This window comes from Dysidea avara, chromosome 1 (assembly GCF_963678975.1).
Source record: "Dysidea avara chromosome 1, odDysAvar1.4, whole genome shotgun sequence".
Lineage (NCBI taxonomy): Eukaryota > Metazoa > Porifera > Demospongiae > Dictyoceratida > Dysideidae > Dysidea > Dysidea avara.
The window spans coordinates 63,984,022-63,984,958 of NC_089272.1; positions in this window are offsets into that span (position 1 = coordinate 63,984,022).

Consider the following 937-nt stretch of genomic DNA (forward strand, 5'->3'; position numbering starts at 1 on the left):
GCCAATACTTCATACCGGTGGCGGCGCCCGCTCATAGCACTAACCTCCAAGGCCAAGGCATGAGCAAAAGTAGCTAGCTCGCCCACGTACTTTTTCTAAATACAAGAGTTCTTATTTTGTCATGTACGCCGTACTTTCCCCCAGTCTGCATTGTTGCAACATGCCTGTTTCAGACACCTCAAGTCCTCAACCGGTCTCACGCATTACGCGTGAGACACCACTGTTGTCTCACGCATGGTTTTCCATCTCAAGGGGGTGTCACGTCGGCTCACGCTGTAGGTAGATCTGCGACCGCGGTCGAAGTCTTGACCGGGGAAATTTTCACCTTGACCCTTGACTTGCAGCATTTATCGTCTTTGACCTGTGACTTGAGCATTTCTTGTCGAACTTTTGACCTACACTTATTTCTCTATTTTCCTATACGCACCTGCGCTTGTAACCTAGTATAATATTTTCTTAGTGCGTGCTACCAGCAGCTGGGAGAGAAAAATCATTATAATTACGGCGAAATGCCTGTTGGAGCTTTAAAACATCTTCTTAGAGATCCTTATCTCTTGTGAGTTACGTATAATCCCGTAAACTTGATAATAGCTACGTATAGTTTTCGATTGTGGGTTTCGAACCTTCAGTATCGTCTTGACCCACTGTAAGAGCTATTTAGTGGCCTTGACCGTTGACTTAGAGTTTGACCGCGGTCGCAGATCTACCTACAGCAAGAGCCTGAGTGACACCCCCTTGCATCTCACGCATTGCAATTCCTAGAAAATTAAGCTCTTATGTAAGTTAATTTCACTTCAAACCTCTTGGAAAAGCCGCACTAAACAGTGCTCTAATGGTTATTAAAAATGGAGAAGTATAACTGAAAATAGCCAAAGAAAGTTTCGAATTTTGCAATTTTTACAGGAATATTTCTGCTAAGACGAGACCTCACGCATAA